General features: G+C 41.5%; 1 non-coding gene across 1 annotated transcript; it reads left to right on the top strand.

Annotated features, from left to right (window-relative positions):
- The first annotated feature begins 16,626 nt into the window (after nucleotides 1-16,626).
- LOC111766716 (U1 spliceosomal RNA) lies at nucleotides 16,627-16,790 on the top strand. Its single transcript, XR_002798679.1, has one exon. It is a non-coding gene; the product is annotated as a U1 spliceosomal RNA (small nuclear RNA).
- Nucleotides 16,791-17,166: the final 376 nt, after the last annotated feature.

The raw sequence follows: 17,166 nt of genomic DNA on the forward strand, positions 1-17,166 counted from the left end.
TGTAGATTGGAACAAACCATAGAGGACCATGAGATACCAAGTAGCATATAGGGAGAAGTGACTAACCCTAGGGGAGCCAAAGGAACTTCACAGGGAGAGCTAAGCTTGGCACCTCTGTTACCCTGGACGCAGTGCCAGGCCTGTCATAGGCATTCAGTACACTCTTATAAACGGGATCACATTAACTAATCTGAAGACATCAGAAGGCCAGCATTTTCCAGATGGACAAGAATTAGGGAAATATTCCAAGCGGGTAAAATAGAAAAATCTCAGAAGTATGAAATAATATGATAGGCTGAGGGACTAGGGAATTTTAGGATTGTTGTGGCATAAATTGTGGAGTAAGGATGGCATGGATTGTGGCTGGAGAGTTTATGTGTCTTGATGGATTTTCTCCGATGGGGGAGTCCTGAAGGGGTTTAAATAGAAGAGCACAGGACATGTGGCTGATATGTGTGATGTGGCAAAAGAAGTGGAAGGAAATCAATGTGCCGAATGGGAATGCTTGCCAATCCAGAGCAAAGGCCAGAATTGGAGGAGAGTGGAGGGACTAGGAAGGGGGAGGAATTCTTCCAGGGCCAGCAGCCCGACCTGCCTTGCCTGGTTCCAGTCTAAAACAGTACCAGTGCTCAGAGCTAAAGGAAACATGTGCTCTGATTCCATGCCTTCTTGTGGTTAGAATTTAAAATTATATCCTCAGTTCCTGTCATCAGTGGATGTGATCAATGGCCTCTGTCGATCTTTGTGCATCTTCTGAAAAAGTGCTGTTGGAGTTGTCCACTGGTCATTCAACAATGCTTGTTGAGTGCCCACTCTGATCAGGACACTGTTTTAGGCAGGGCGCATTCAACAGGGAACCAAGCAGATAAAGTTCTAGTCCTCATGGAGCCATATTCTTGTGAAGGAGAGAGACGACCTCAACAGACATAGGTATTGTAGTACGTCAGGTAGTGACGGGCCTATAAAGGGCAAGTGGAGAGCATGGGCTATTATAGATGACCTACTCAGGAAACCCCCTCCTTTACATGGCTCAACTTTCATTTTTTGCCTTTTTATCTGTCTACATCACCTTTTCCTTAGCAACAGAACCCAGAATAAACATTACAGAGCCAAACACTTTTCACCAAGTTGACCACTGAGGATGGCAGGAAAATATTCTGCTACTATTCAAGGCAGAGGCTTTTGCCAAGTTGTTCATAACAAAAATAACAGTCCACGCTAGCCAAGTCATTTCAATAGTAAATCTAATCTGAACTGACACCACCAATTCCCAGCTCTTTCTGAATCCCCTTCCAGGGTGCCAGGTTAGCAGCCATTTATGCAGCACTTATATGGGCCCTGCCCTCAAATTACATCGGCTCATTGAGTTAGACTCCTGGTAACCACATAAGGAAAGAGGCAGTTGAGCAAATGGTGAGGAAGCTGGACTTTGGAGCCAGACTCCCTGGGGTTACATGCTAACCCTATGATATCCTACCTAGTTGGGTGATCTTAGGCAAGTTATTTAACCTCTTTAATACTAGTCTCCTTGTGTTTAAAATGGGAGTATATTAGTGAATACTTAACAGGGTTGTGTGAACGTTATACTAGTCTAAATGACATGTATGCCATTTAGAACAAGCTTGGCACATAACACTCAATAAATTTTTACTAATATCATACCTCAAGGCTACAAATGAGGATATCAAGGTTCCCAGAGTTTAAGTAACTTGCCCAAAGCTATAGAGGTTGTGAGTGACAGATTTTGGATTTGAACCTCACTTTCCCTGACTTTAAATTCAGACCTTTCTGCTATGACTACTTCTATCACCCTTAATAGAAATTAAAATAATGTTACCCATAGAGATCCAAACAACAATAGCATGACAGCCAGGAGCAGTTAGGGGAAACAGGGATTATAAATTGAACTGGTTAGTTGATCAATCGGCATTGTTCATCAAGTGCTATTGTGCTCGAGGTTTCCTACTCAGTGAGCAGCGGTAACTCGAAGCAAATGGATTTTCCCTTTATCTGATTATTCCCTTTGTTTCTTCATGTTTGTTTGTATAATATTTACTGAGCTGTGGGGGATTCACAGAAACTGATGAAATGATCCTGCTCTCAGTCTGGTGGAGGAGAGGGCAGAAAGCAGGGCAAACCAGGAGAGAATCTGACCTGATACTCAAGGCACTGGGCCCAGTCACACAGGCCTGGAAGGAGAAGTAAGTGCTTGGTTTTTCCAGGTCTGGACTGGTCACAAAGAGCTTGATCTAGGTCCTACAGGAAGAGATCAGCATAAAATCTGCAGCTGCCTAAAGCAAAAAGGTCAAATTTATGACCCTGTGAGGGCGTCCTGGTGAAAAATGCACCTGCTAAACATTACAAATTCAAGGAGATTTTGGATGTAAGTTTTAGGCAATGACTCTATGCTTTATAAAATGTTTTTAATCTATTAGTATCATTACGGGAAGAAATCTGAATTTGACTCTCTCACAATAAAGAATTTCCTCCTTTTTATGGCAAGTGTATGGGCTGGAATTCAGTCAGGAGACATAAACCATGCCAGCAAGTTTAACAGCATAAACAACATAAAGAATCCTTAATGAGGTGTAGTTGTTAACTAGGTAGCTAGAAATATGAACACAGAACTCTAAAATATCATTGAGGGTAGCAATTGCTAGAAGCAGCTCCCACCTTAAGAGTTGATAGAATAAGGGAAGAGGTTGGAATTTTGAAAATTTATGGACTTGGAGGAGGAGCCTTGAGGAAGTCAGATCTCTAGGGAACTGGCCTGTGCTGGTATCTCTTGGGGACACAATGAATTCATTTTGCAAAGGTGGGAGAAGTTTCAAACTGGATTCAAATGCTGCTGTGGGAAAGTGAAGAAGCATGACTGCAGTGATGCTCAAACAAACAAGAGACAGACAAGAAGCCCCAAAGAAGCAGACAAGAAGAGCAAATCTCTACTCCCTCCTCCAGGCTTGCAGCCTCTTTCTATCACTCCCTTTGGCAAAGACTAACATGCTGGCCAAACGGATAAACAGAGATGCATACAAATACAATGCAGAGACAGATATGGCATCATTCGTCATCTTTGGTCTAAAAAGGAAAACAGATCTGTAAGCCAGAAAGCACAATAGGCGTAGTGATACTGAAAGACTGATACAGGCTGTTGGGGTCCTGAATTCAAAATTTTTCTTCTTAAGGCTGCAGATAGGAAATATTTCTTAGATATTTCTTGAGCTGAGCTTTCAAAGATAAGATTTGTTGGCCACGTAGACATGGTCACGGAAGAGAACATTCCAGGTAGAATAAGCAGCCTGAACAAAGACATAGAAACAGGAAACAGTGGGATACATTCAGAGAACATGCAAATAATGTGGCATGGCTGAATTGTGGGGCATAATACATAGAGGATGTGTCAGGAGATATGGTTGATGATCACAAAGATTTTTCTATGCCAGATGAATAGTTTGAACCTTATCCTATAAGCAGTGAAAGATTTGTTAGGGAATTAACATGAAGAGAGTGGTGTTTTTGAAGGATAACTCCTAATTCATTTCACAGAATAGATTATAGGGGAGCAAAGGCATCCTGTTAGGAGATGTTGTGATATTCCACTTGAGCAATGGTGAGAGCCTGATCTATGACAGTAGAGTTAGGGTGGGGCATAGGAATCAGACTGGAAAAATGCTAAGGAGGAAATGAGAGAAATGGGAATGTGGTCAAGGGAAAAGTAAGGGATCTGGGATGAGTCCGGGGTTTCTGGCATGGCTCACTGGATTGGTGGTAGTGCCATTCTCCCGGACAGGAGATTGGCAGGCATCCTACAGATGAGAGAAGAAATAAAAATAAGATCATGACTTAAGCTTTGGAGCTTTGGATACATTACTTGAGCATTTCAAGTAATGAGCAGGTTATTACCTTAAAAGGCAGTTGAGTTGATGTTGAAATCATCTTTAATAGGCCTCTACCATCCAGATGGCATCATTTACTACCTTCATTAAGAGGTGTTGCTTATTAAGAAGATGGAAACCATTCAGCAATTCTGATCTCGGGGATCTTTGACACATGCAGGAGATGTCATCATCTTTTCCCGTATTATCTCATTTTCCCTTCTGAGTCCACATGACGATGTTGGGGTGTAGGTTGGAAATTGGCAGATGACAACACAGACAGACAACTTTATCCTGGAGCCTGATGACTAATTCCCTAATGTAATTTTCTGATCTGAAATCTTCTCCTAAGAAGATGTCCAGAAAATTCTTTTTAAAATGTTTTATATGGTACCTGAATTGAATTCAGATCTCAGATGCTGGTTTACTGCTCCTTCTTAACTTCATAGAAATGGCTGCTGTTGTGTTGCAGTCAGCTAATGCTACTATCATGACTAGAACTGATAGTTTCCTTTTTCCCCCTGTCTTCTGCATGGAGATTACAAGTCTACACATAGAAGTAGTAGAAAGCCAGCACTTCAATTGAATTGTTCTCTTTAAGGGTTTCTAGAAAGCCTCCATGGCATTCTTTTTATTCATTCAAATCATCTTCCTTTACATACAACATGGTTGCTTGAAAAGATGAGATGTGAGAGTAATTTGTTAGCATTCAGGTATCTGTGGATGTCCCAGAATCAACACAGAGCCACCTCACCTGTCCTTTCCCTTTAGCCCTCTGATTTCCCTTCACACACATTTTCACCCACCCAACCAGTTAGCACTGCACATTCTGCAAAGGCCAGCTCAAAACCCCCTCTTTAATCTCCTACTACCCAAGCCCACAGCAATTCTCTGAGCTCCTGCAACATCAGGACTGACTGTAACTCCTTTAGCATTTAGGTGTCAATATCAGGCATCGCATACCATCTCCTATGTGCGTAGCCTGTCTCCTAAATAGAGTATAAGTAATAGGGGGGCAGAGTTCCTCTCGTTACCTCTTTATGTAGTTTGTGTATGTACTGCCAGGCTCTTGAAAAATTACTTCAGTAAGAGCTTCCACCCGTGCTCTCACAGGGTAAGCCCTAGAGGTCACAGATATTTTAGTCTGTGACTAATCTCTGGCCTTTCTGCTGTTTACCTCCAGGTAGTGACACCAGTGCCTCCTTATAGCTCTTGAGAGTCTTGCCTCAACACTGACAGCTTCCAGTAAGCTGCTTCCTTTAATTACCCTGTTCATCTCATTTATTCCTCCCCATAGGTGAAACGCTTTCTAATTTGCACCATATTTATTAACTATCTGTCTCCCAGTAACACAACACAAGCCCCTTGAGACTACACATAGTCTAGATAAATAGGATGCAGTATTCCTCTCAGAAGGAAATCAGCCACCATAAAAGTTAATGAGTTCAGTCTATAAAGAAAAAGCCTTCCCCCCCACACACACACAATGGTAGCTTGGAAACTGGTATATCCACTTTATGACCTTGTTTATTAGATATTTACCTGGGTGGACATCAGAATTCATCCCAGTTATTTTATAGTTTACACTTAGAAACCACACTCTAGTTTCCTGTGTGCGAAGTTGCGCTGGAAGTGACTATTGGCTGAAGAAGGCCTGATGACCAGGCCTTGTTTGATTTCTGAAATTTGTTTAGGATCATTAGCAAAGGGCTCCTGGGTGTCACTCGCTGACCATTTTTCCACTAGCCTTGCACACGAATGAAGATGAAGAAAAATGCGGTTTTTATTTATTCTAAGGTGTCATTTCTTCTCTCTTATTCAGCGAGTACCCACTTAGTTCTTGAGTAGTTTGCACTTTCAGATTTTCCAAGCAACTCAGCAAGGTCGTGTTAGTTTATTATCCCCAGCTTGGTAAGGGATGGCAGCTACCAATATTTGAAAGAGACTATTTGAGGCCATGATGGTTCCTTAGAAGAGAGTCTCAGAAATGAGCTCTAATATGACACACATTATAATATTATTTTCCCTTTAAGGTAGTTCCTCTGCCCTGAAAAATATAAAGAGAAGTACATTAGCTTCTTCCTTGCTAGAGGGACTGATGCCAGAAATAGAAATAATTTGAAAGAGTGAACAAGGAAATGTGACAAAACCTGTGTACGTACCACTGTTTCTTCCTCCTCTGGTGCTTTTTGCTTAGACTGGTCACAGAAGGTAATGAGATGAAATTTTTCCCTGACTCCTTCTTCCCTCTCAGGGCTACCACATCACCATCACCTCTTTATTAACAATACAAACACATGGTATCTAACCCTGTTTTATAGCAATAGTATGTGTCCAGTGATATGAGAATTTTTTTCTCCATCCTAAATTTAATTGGGCATCTCATATATGCTAGGGGATATGCCAAGAGATTATTCTCTAACTGGGGAGCAGGTGGGAATCTGTACTCTTTATGCTGTTAATAGTAAAACGTTTAGCATAAAGCTAAACCAGCATCACTATCATTTTGTTGCTTTTTACTGTTGAGGTGGAATTTGGTAAGTCCACGCTTGTTTGGACTTCAGTGGAGGTTGATCCAGTGGTTCAATATTGTCCTCAGTGATCTGATTTTTTTCCATTTTGCCTTTGATGGAAAAAACTTCATCATAATACTATTTTCCCTCATGGTGTCAACATGGCTACAGCAGTTCCAAGTTTCACAACCATAGAGCATGTCATCCAGAAGGAAAGAGTACTTTTCTTTCCAAACAATTCAGTAAAAGTCACATGGCCATCTCTGAACCAATGATTGTGGCTTGGGGTGGAGTTGGGAGAGTTGTGCTGATTGGCTTAAGCAAACCAAAGCCCATCCCAGGAGCTGGTGGGGAGTGGGGAAGTGGTCAGCTTCTCCTGAGGTATATGACTCCCTGAGGGAAGGTGAACACCTGAATAGTAGTCTAGAATATATTTGGAAGAGATGATGGAGGGAGGGCAAACATTTATAAGTAGGCCGCCAAACAAACCAAATGTCTCTAGTAACTGTCCCTTCTTGAGCATATTCTAACACCTCAGGCCAGGCCTCATGCATTATGCCTAGGTTTATTTGAAAATTTCCCAGCTGAACTCACTGACGCCTATTCCCCACTAGGTCTGTATTAGTTTAGTTAGGTGTTGCTCGTGATTTTCTCAAATACTGTTACTTACTTTTCATCTTCCTCTTCTTTTATTTTCTGTCTTTTGTACTTTTTTTTTCCTTTTTTAAAAATTACTCATCTTCCTCTTCTTTGACATAGGATTCTATTTATATTCTAATTTTTTTGTCATACAAATTAGACCTTCCTTCCCCTATTGCCAAGTTTATCCTTCCATCTCCTTTTTTTCCCTCAGCCACCTGCCAATTCTGCCTTCCTATAATACTCCAAAAACATGCCTTTCCATCACTCCTTTTTCATCAAGATGAAATACAGATTATGAAGTTGCATGTCAGAAGACAGATAAATGGCACCAAGACTAGATGCTCCTTGTTTTAGAGCTGAATCTAAACTGCCTTGTGTCTATAAACAAGAAATGGCCTCGATGTGTTTCCTCTACTTTACCATCATTGCACCTAGAATTTGACCAGCGCTGGCTCAAAACATCCTTTCAACAAGAAAGCCCATCAACAAGAACCCAAATGCTTGAATCTTGAATTCAGGGCTTGAGCAAGAACCACAAATCTCATCTAGTCCCTTAAGAACCAAATGCAATTTGGGTATGTAAAATATCTTGGTTTTCAAAAAGTCCTGCAGGGTCGAAGTGCTTATCTGATGGTAAATATTAGAAGTTTCACTCTTAGGATATTAGACTCCTTCAGGATTTGGTGATCAGATGTGAAAATCTCTTTGGTAGTTTTCAGACATTTTTCAAAACCTAATATTGTTATTATCATCATCCAGGAAATGCTCCTTCTAGAAAATCATACCGTTTGGGGTCACTTCAGTCTGTGAATTTTTCCTGAGGACTCTTCCACATCATTCCAAAAGCAGTTCTCTGGGGGAAAAAAAAATATTTTAGAGACATAGCTAGGAATGATAGGAGTCAAGGAAGCTGCCAGAAAAAAAAAAAAAAAAAAAAGAAGGTTGTTTTTTGTGAGAAACAAATTCTTTAAAAACTTCCTCTATTCAAAGCATTAACCAAGAGAAATTTGTACAATAGGATCTAGGAGTTGGTCTTTTGTTAACATTAATAAAAAATATGTGGGTTTATTATAAAAAAAACTTTGTAAACTCATTAAGACAATGCTTAAAACAGGGGCTTAAAGATGGATGGATGGATGGATGGATGGATGGATGGATGGATGGATGGATGAATGAACAAGTATATGATAAAGCAAGTAAACTAAAATATTAATGAGAGAATCTGGATGGTATGCTTGTTCACTGTTTAATTCTTTCCAACTTTTTGTATATTTGAAAAATTATTGGGGTGGGGGAGAGGGAAGCAAGGTCTTAAACAACAGTGAGATGGGCCAGACCCTTGGAAGATGCCTGTGGGCAATAGAAAGGAAATCCATGTAAGCACCGTCATTGTGAGGCAGGGGCTAGCAACTGTCCCTCAGCAGAACAAGAGGAAAGGAAACATCAAACAGTTCCCATGAGAGACTGTCAGAAGGGAGGCAGTAGATGCAGCTATTAGAGGACAAGTTCCCTTACTGCCATTCCTCCTGGTACAATCAAGCTCTCTTTCTTGGAAAGTCCTGGGAAGAAGGAAGAAAAGGCCCTGAACCCTGTGCCAGTGCTTTCCCTAGATTATCTCCTTTGCTCTGTGCAAAAAGCATGAAAGAACATTTTGTGGTGTTTTTTCTTTGTTTTTGTTTTGCCTTCACTGCATCTCTTATCCCTTGCTCAGGTAAAAATCACTCTGATTTTCCTAGGGAGATAAACCCTGCATCGCTGAATGCAGTTTTGGTATCCTAACCTGCCTAATTAGGAAGGTGGACAAGTAACACAAGCAAGCCCAAGACACCCTTTCCAGGGAATCCGAATCTGGAGAACAGTCAGTCATGGATGGAAGTGGTTGGCACTAATTCATCTCAACGTGGAAGCCGGGGAGAAGCATTCACTAGCTGCTGCCACCTGGATCCTGTAGAACTCTCCTGACTCCTATCATTTTTATCGGCAAGTATTGCTTCTATTGCTTGCAAACAAAGAACTCTACCTGGCAGAGGCAATGTAATTCCCATTTCAGAAATAAGGAAACATAAACTCAGAAGGATTAAGTGTCTTGACTCAGGTCACCACTTGATATTTTTACCTGAGGCTCGCAGACTTCAAAACCTACCTTTTCCTACACTTACTCATGCTGCCATGCACCTTTAAGTTCTACAGGCTGGGTTCAAATCCTGCTTCAGGCACTTCCTAGCTGGATAAATTTAAACTATGTGTCAATTTCTAAATTCCAATTTTCTAATCTGGAAAATCAATAGTAACAATACTATTTATCCCATAGAATTTATGCAGGCACAGTGCCTGACACAATAAGTGCTCAATATATGTTAGCAGTGATGATAATGATGATGATTGAGGTGATGATATCACCAGTCAGGGTTCTGGCAAGAAAAAAAGGGGTGCTTAAAGAGAGTTTCATGAAGAGACTATTTACAAAGCGAGGGCAGGATTAAGGGAAACCAGTGAGGGATCAGCGAAGCATCTCAGGACTAGAAACAGCAGCAGGCTGTAGAAGAGGCCTGCCTGGCAAGGGCTGGATTCTCTGTCTCTAAATAGTGGCCATGACAGACACCGTCAACTGTGGCCTGGCAAGGAGGGAGCCAGAAAAATAAACACCCTGCTCTTCCTCTCGTAGCCAGTGCCTCTAATTAGCCAAATATAACCAGCAGGGGGAGGACAAGGAAGCCTGCGTGATGCGGTCCATACAGGTCAGCTCCCAAGGGCACAAAGCAGGGTGAAGAAAGGGGAAGGTTCCTCCTGGCGGCACCCCTCACCTCAGCATCCTTTAGACTGGGTAGAAAACTCGTCACCAATACAGAGGACCCACAAAGTCCCACCAGCTGCCTTTTGTCGTAGGTGTTATGAATTCAGCCATAATCCCAGCTGAACCTAAAATGTTAGCCACTACCAGTGCCTTTTATATATGATAGCAGGGAACTAAGGTAGAAAAAGGAACAATTGACATAAAACTTAGTCATGTTCCTGAGGCTGCTCATGGGAATTAAGTTGTAAAGCATAGCTCCCTTCATCCACCATCAATTTCGTGTTCTCCTTGTCATCTGCCTGCCTCCGCTGCAAGGGATTCTCCGTCTGCAAAAAGAATTTGCGGGTTCGAAGTTCTTAGTCTGATTTGTGTCACAGGGTGTCAAATATTCTCACCCCATGTCTCAAAGTCCCATTCCGTCCACTTGTCCTTACTTTAGAAAAGCAGACATTGGCACTGCAACTCTCAGCACCTGGACTGATTCTCTCCCATATCTACTTCATCCTTTTATATGAGGGAAGAATTGCATAGATTCATTCTTCCACTATCCTGGACCAAAAAGGAGTTCATCCCATTACAGTGATGATCCCACTGACTCAGAGGGTGTAGCCACAAAGGTACCATGATTTTCCCATCACTTCACTAGGAATTTATAAATAAACCTAGTGGCAGTCATCACATTCAGGATGAAATGCTAGTCTGGCAGTGCACAAAGGTTATATAATGCTTTGCTAGTGGTTACCTCAGACACAAACACAGAGTGCCACATTTTCCTGTAATGAAAAGGCAGATGCAGGTCCAAAACACAGAGAAAACAAGGGAACCAATATATTAATATATATGTCAGCCATTCACATGCCACAGGCATGAAAAATTACAAACCCACTAAAAACAACAACAAACCCTCACCAGTTTGGCTAAATGCCAGCCCAGGAAAGGAGTGTCCTTCACAGTGGAGACATTTCCAAAGAGAGACAGACACAGTTGTCGAGGAAGAACATTTCAGTAAACAAAAGACTCTTCCAGGGAAAACTCAGTGAAGGAGAAATTCTTTTTCCGTCCTAAAACCACAGAGGTCTCTAACAAGAATTCTTACCTCCAAGGTGTCTGGAAGGAGAGAGCATTGCAAAGAGTAGTTGCTTTCTCATTCAAAGTAAGAAATACCAAAAGTAGAAGCTGTTTCGGAAAGGACTAAGCAGCAACTAAGTGGGGATAATAATGAGTAAAAATCCAAGGGCGTTCATGATCAGCTACTAGTAAGACATTTTCCTTTCCAGAAATTTATTGCCCACAGAGGGTGCAGTAGAGTGTTCTGTTTATCTATTGCTGTGTAACAAATCATCCCCAAACTTAGTGCTGCAAACAGCTGCAATCACTTTATTAACTCTCATGGTTGGTTGAATGAAACCATCTAGGCACTGCTTGCTCTGTGGTCATGTGCATGCAGTCAGATGGTAGCTGGGGCTGGAATTGTCTTGAAATCATCCTCATTGGCATGTCTTGCTGTTGTTGCTGGCTGTCAGCTGGAGCCCCACTTGTGGCCTCTTAATGTGGCTGGGGCCACCTCACAGCATGGCTCCTGGGTTCCCCACTCAGTTGCTGCTCATTCTTTATGGAATATCAGTTTCTGATGGGAGTCCCGGAGGGTAGTTGCCTTCCTTTTTCTACCCTCTACTCTCCCCATTCAGGGAACATGCTCTTAGCTCCATCTGGGAAGGTTCCAGTGAGTCCACTTGGTTGTTCCATAGAGTGCTTAGTAGAAGGTATTTTTCAAATTGTCTCTAGAAGACAAAATTCTAGCTTGTTAACACATATTGCCTCTTATCCCAAAACATAAAAGATCTCCTTTCCTTCCTACCAGGAGAAAACCCTTCTTGAGTCAGAAATACAATAGCTGTCAGTAAACAGTATATAACCCATGCGGTTGTGCAGGGTCTGTTCTCCACAGACGAAGTCCTTGAACTAGTCTATCAGGTTGACATTAAATGTCACCTCCTATACAAAAAAATTCCCTGGCTCCCTATCCCTGCCCCAAGGCTGCAGCTGCATTAAGTTTCCAGCACAGGTTCCCCAGCACCCTAAGAAGCCCCTCCCTACAAGGTATTACAGTTGCCTTGGTTGTCTCTCTCCTTCACTGGCCATAAGCTTTCTGAGGGCAGGTCCTGATGTTTCAGGTATTCATTATATTGTCCAAACCAGGCATAGTGCCTAGCACCTAGTATGAACTCAATAAAATTTTCCCAATGAAATAATAAATTTTAGAAACCACTATGCCATTCCTCTCCTTTGGGTTAGGTGCATATTGGCACTAGTTTTAATGACCTCTAAAAGACATACTCTCATTTTGCTTGGTATATACTTTTGTTACTTTGATCCTAATTGTAGGATTCAACAAGACCAAAATTGCACCCAAACAAGAATATTCGCTGCAGAGTGATAGCTGTCACATCACTTTGCAAAGCACTGTCTACTATTTTTTAATAGCTCAGTTTGTTAAAAAGACTTTTTACATATTTGGCATGGGCCTTTCTTTACTGTCATTTCTACCCCATTGACCCCAATTCTGGTCTTTGAAGTGATAGAAATTAGGTCTCAGTCCCTCCATTTGGAAATGATTTCCATTAAAATGACAATTTACCTATAAAAGAATAATGGTCAAAATTTGGCTCAAAATTTCTAATCAGGGCAGGCACATTTTGGAGGGGCATGTATATGGTTGGTGGAGAAAGGGTCAATCTGAGGTATAGGTTGCTACAGAAAGAGGTTCTCCAAATGGGCAGAAAAGCAGGTGCCCCTGAAAATTTTGGATATCTCTAAAAGGGATAAGGAGTCACAGGAAGGGGAGGTGGACAGCTACTGAATACAGGCTTTATCTATAATCGTTTTGTTAGTGACATGCCTCATCCCCATCAATGGGAGGTTGACCAGCAGCTCCACTCAGTTTGAGAAGCTAACTTCAGGCCATCTCCTCTTCCACTGAGACCAGAGTACTATAGAAGCGCCTGTAAAGTAAGCCTCCAGACACTTTCTGATCTCCTGGTGTTCCTGGTCATTTCAGCCATTTTATGCTCATTTTATTTCAGTGATATTTTGGACAAATATCTGGTGGCCTGAGGTTAGCACCTTTGCTTAGGGGAGGGGGGCAGAGAAAAAGTCCTAATTCTTGTCTTTCTTATCCTGAGAACCCCAATCCTAACAAGCTCAATGTCTAGAAATTCACCCTCCCAAGTTCTTGGCATCCTGAGCGTACAATATTCTCTAGGGAGCCAATCCAATCCTGAGTACAGGAGAACCTTACCCACGATAACATCAAACATCCCCTATCCGTTTCACTTAGGTGGCTATAAGGAATAAACATCAGTCTTTTAAGAAACCAAACCATTTTGGAAGATACTATTCAAAGCTAAACCCCAGGGTTCCTGCTGTGGAGTACTTTGTGTTTGTGCAGGTTTTTCTTCTCCTCTGGGCTGTGCAGACTTGAAAAGAGGAAAAACTGCGTAGGATAGGAAACATACATCCATACGTAAAGTCCAGCTGTGTTCATTGACCTACAAAGGAAAACTGAGTGTGATTCAAGTCCCATGAGTTGATGGGTACCTGCTTTTTCCCTGTACTGGAGCAGGAAGGTATTGCTTGTTCTCCATCCTCCCTCCCCCATCAGGATTGTGTAAATTTCCCAGAGGCCAAGAAAGCTGTTTTCCACATCAGGGTCCTCTGGCAACTGCCCTTGAAGAACTGTGAAATCAGCTGTTTTCTTTCCCCACCAAAAAGAAGACATTGGAAGATAGTAGAGAAATTTAAATATCCTTTGTCTAAATACGAGTGCAAAGAAACATGATTCTTTTGTTTCTCTTCAAGTACCTTTGGTCTCTCCTCCAGAGTTGGACACTGAATAGATACTCCACAAAACTGTTTGAAAAAAGGCTTGGTACTAATTTATTGGGAAAAAAAGCAGGAGAAACTTATGGAATACTCCTAGGAAACAAAGCTTCTATTATCCTTACCTAGTGCATCAGGTCCAACTCAGTGCTGACTTGACTAGAATTTCAAAAGAAGTGAGCTGTCATTCTGTAAAGATGGCTCTTTCAGTATAGTGTTAAAGCTCTTTAATGTTAGTCAAAATGCATCACTGACATAGGGGAAGATAGAACTAGGAAGGCCAATTTCCTGAATGGGAAAGGAAGAGACTGTGCCAGGCTACAGATGGGGTAAAACACCCATTTAGTGCCTAATCAAATAGCAATGAAGGTCCAAAAAAGGAAGATTATCTATTTAAGGAAAGCAAAAAAAGTGATAGAGCATAAAAAATTGGTAGCAAATGGCTGACTAGTTCATACATGTTTTCCTCATTCAGTGACATTAGAGAAATGAGAAGTGTAGCACGTCCATTGATAGAAGGGGGAGGGGCATGTGTGTCTCTCTGTGAGAGAGACTTTTCCTAGATGGTTAGGTTCTTGGAATATTTTGGGTGCCATACTTTCCCCTCTTCCCTTTCCTGTTCTTTATACATCTTTCTCAAAACATTTAGGAATATATAAAACATAGGAGCAAGCACTTTTGTACTTTTGCCACAGAGGCAGCAAACCTGCCTGATTCCAAAGGAAGGATGAGTGTTGCCTTCCTTCTTTCCTCTCTCTTATCTTTTTCTTTAAGTGACCATACAATAATTGCTCGCCCATAATGGGTTTTATTTTCTCCAGTTAGACTGCCCAAAACATTTAGACACAGTCATTCTTTCAACTTCACCACTTTATGTGGTACATTTCTGACTGACACTTACATTAATGGGGAAAAAAAATAAATTGTTGATAGCTATTCATCTGCTAATTCTTTAAATAAAAAATAAATTAGAAATAAGAGGGTATATAATTCATGTTTATTTCTGTTTCCTGTGAAAGAATACCAAATCTGGCTAAAGCAAGGGGGAGAAAAAGCAAAAACTAAAGGATACTTAAAAGGTACTTATTGGTTTAAGTAATTGGGAATTCTTAAGGCAAAACTGCAACCAAGAGATAAAAATTTGTCAACAGAAACCTCTATCTCTTTGTAACTCTCAATTTCTCTTACATCTACTTGGCTTTGTTTTGTATGCAGTCTGTATTATCCAGGGCTCATGATTGCAAAAATCAGAAGATAAATATAGCTACGCTAAGCAAGAAGGTTTATTGGAAGGAGACTAAGTAGTCTCCTTCCAATATGAAGGGAAAGGCAGAGAAGCAGTCTTGGAACTAGGTAGCAGAAAGAGGAGGCTGGAAGGCAGAGAGCACTACCAGGAGCAAGCTACTCCCTCACCACTGGACAGTCGCTAACAAAATCTATTTCACATCTATAGTCGGGAACTGATAAACAACCATGATAGGGGTCTGAAGTTATTGTGGTGGACCTAGTTTGAGACTCATTTTATAGCTTACCTCTAAGAACCCCACTCTGACCAGTGGATAGCAGAGGCATTCTGGGTCCTCAGGAATGAATGTTCAGAGCCAGGGTCCAATAATCCCCTGCCCTGGAGAGTGGCATAATACTTCTCCTCTACTATTGTGGCAAATAACCATTACTCTTTCTGTATCTTCGCATCAGAACCTTCCTATGTGACACCTTGGGTGAATACTCAACTGAGACTTAGTCAGACTGACTGGATCATAACTTAGAGAGGATGGGGAGAGAGTAGATTTGGTCCCTGTTGCTAAATTGGGAGGCAGGATCTTGGCTCTCTGCCAAGGGTCACACAATAGGGATCTCAAATTGAAAGAAGGTTTGGCTCCTCGGCAGCCAAAGAGAAACAACATCCATTATACAGACTCTCTCCTTGTGGTGAGCGAGGTGTCTGTCAAGAGGTTCAGCTCATATCTTCTCAGTTAGCAACCCCAGAAGAATGAGAATGTCACTCGAACAATATCCATATTCTATCTGCAATAGATGCCCTATACATTAAAAATATACAAATGGGTTAAAATTTATAAGTTTTACCATGTAAATACTAATCATAAGAGAGCAAAGTGCCTATATTAATATCAGAGTAGACTTCAAGATTAAGAATGCTAAAAAAAAAAAACAAAACAAAAACAAAACAAAACAAAAAAAAAAAGAATGCTATCAAAGATAAAGCAATGACTGGATAACTAAAGGGAGAAAAAGACAAATCCAAGGGAAGTGGATTTGGCTTAACTGATAGAGCATTCACCTATGATATGGGAGGTCCAGTGTTCAAACCCAGGGCCTCCTGACCTGTGCGGTGAGCTGGCCCTTGCACAGTGCTGATGTGTGCAAGGAGTGCTGTGCCATGCAGGGATGTGCACCACATAGGGGAGCCCCACGCAAAAGGAGTGTGCCCAGTAAGAGCTGCCCCGCGCGATAAAAGTGCAGCCTGCCCAGGAGTGGCACCACACCCAGGAAGAGCTGACACAGCAAAAAGAGACACAGATTCCCAGTGCTGGTGACAAGAATGCAAGCAGACACGGAAGAACACACAGCGAACGGACACAGACAGCAGACAATGGGGGGGGGGGGGGGAGCAGAGGGAAGGGGAGAGAAATGAAATAAAAAATAAATCTTTTTTAGCATCTCTCTTTCAATTGATAGAATAAGAAATTAGAAAATCAGCAAAGACATAGATCATAGAATATCTGAAAAACATTGCCCACCAACTTGCCCTAATTGACATTTTCAGAACACTACATCAAACAACTGCAGAACATAAATCTTTTCAAGTCCACAAATAATGTTCAACAAGATGGACCATATGATGTATTATGAAATAAATGTCAATGCATTTCAATTAATTTAAAAGATTAAAATCATTCAGATACTTACCTGGCAGGGGAGGTACCATGACCGCAAAGGTGGTTTTCCCAAGGTGAGGCTTATCCATTGCACTCCAGATGTGCTGACCCCTGTGATTTCCCCAAATGCGGGAAACACGACAGCATAATATGTGGTAGTGAGAGACTGTATTCTCGCTTTCCCCTATTAAAAAAGTCATGCAGAGTTTGCTTTCTAGCCATAAGGAAATTAAGTTTAAAAATAAAACCCAAATGTAATCTAGAAACATTCAAAATAGTTAGAAATTAAATAGCACACTTCTAAATAATCCATGAATTTAAAAAAATCACAAGAGAAATTCGAAATTATTTTTAACTGAATGAAAAATGGAAACATAATGTATCAAAATTTGTGGAATGGGGAAGCGGACTTGGCCCAGTGGTTAGGGCATCCGTCTACCACATGGGAGGTCTGTGGTTCAAACCCCGGGCCTCCTTGACCCGTGTGGAGCTGGCCCATGAGCAGTGCTGATGCGCGCAAGGAGTGCCCTGCCACGCAGGGGTGTCCGCTGCATAGGGGAGCC

Source organism: Dasypus novemcinctus, chromosome 13, assembly GCF_030445035.2.
Source record: "Dasypus novemcinctus isolate mDasNov1 chromosome 13, mDasNov1.1.hap2, whole genome shotgun sequence".
Classification (NCBI taxonomy): domain Eukaryota; kingdom Metazoa; phylum Chordata; class Mammalia; order Cingulata; family Dasypodidae; genus Dasypus; species Dasypus novemcinctus.